Source organism: Bison bison, unplaced genomic scaffold (genome assembly GCF_000754665.1).
Source record: "Bison bison bison isolate TAMUID 2011002044 unplaced genomic scaffold, Bison_UMD1.0 scf7180017864232, whole genome shotgun sequence".
In the NCBI taxonomy this organism is placed as follows: domain Eukaryota; kingdom Metazoa; phylum Chordata; class Mammalia; order Artiodactyla; family Bovidae; genus Bison; species Bison bison.
Window position 1 is genome coordinate 2,269,567 of NW_011494804.1, and position 854 is coordinate 2,270,420.

Genomic DNA, 854 nt, shown 5'->3' on the forward strand with positions numbered 1-854 from the left:
CCAGAAAAATTAAGTCTGACACTGTTTCCACTGTTTCCCCATCTATTTCCCATGAAGTGATGGGAACAGATGCCATGATCTTCGTTTTCTAAATGTTGAGCTTTAAGCCAACTTTTTCAATCTCCTCTTTCACTTTCATCAAGAGGCTTTTGAGTTCCACTTCACTTTCTGCCATAAGGGTGGTGTCATCTGCATATCTGAGGTTATCGGTATTTCTCCTGGCAATCTTGATTCCAGCTTGTGTTTCTTCCAGTCCAGCGTTTCTCATGATGCATTCTACATATAAGTTAAATAAGCAGGGTGACAATATACAGCCTTGACGTACTCCTTTTCCTATTTGGAACCAGTCTGTTGTTCCATGTCCAGTTCTAAGTGTTGCTTCCCGACCTGCATACAGCTTTCTCAAAAGGCAGGTCAGGTGGTCTGATATTCCCATCTCTTTCAAAATTTTCCACAGTTTTTTGTGATCCACACAGTCAAAGGCTTTGGCATAGTCAATAAAGCAGAAATAGATGTTTTACTGGAACTCTCTTGCTTTTTCCATGATCCAGCGGATGTTGGCAATTTGATCTCTGGTTCCTCTGCCTTTTCTAAAACCAGCTTGAACATCTGGAAGTTCACAGTTCATGTACTGCTGAAGCCTGGCTTGGAGAATTTTGAGCATTACTTTGCTAGTGTGTGAGATGAGTGTACTTGTGTGGTAGTTTGAGCATTCATTGGCATTGCCTTTCTTTAGGATTGAAATGAAAACTGACCTTTTCCAGTCTTGTGGCCACTGCTGAGTTTTCCAAATTTGTTGGCATATTGAGTGCAGCACTTTCACAGCATCATCTTTCAGGATTTGAAATAGCTCA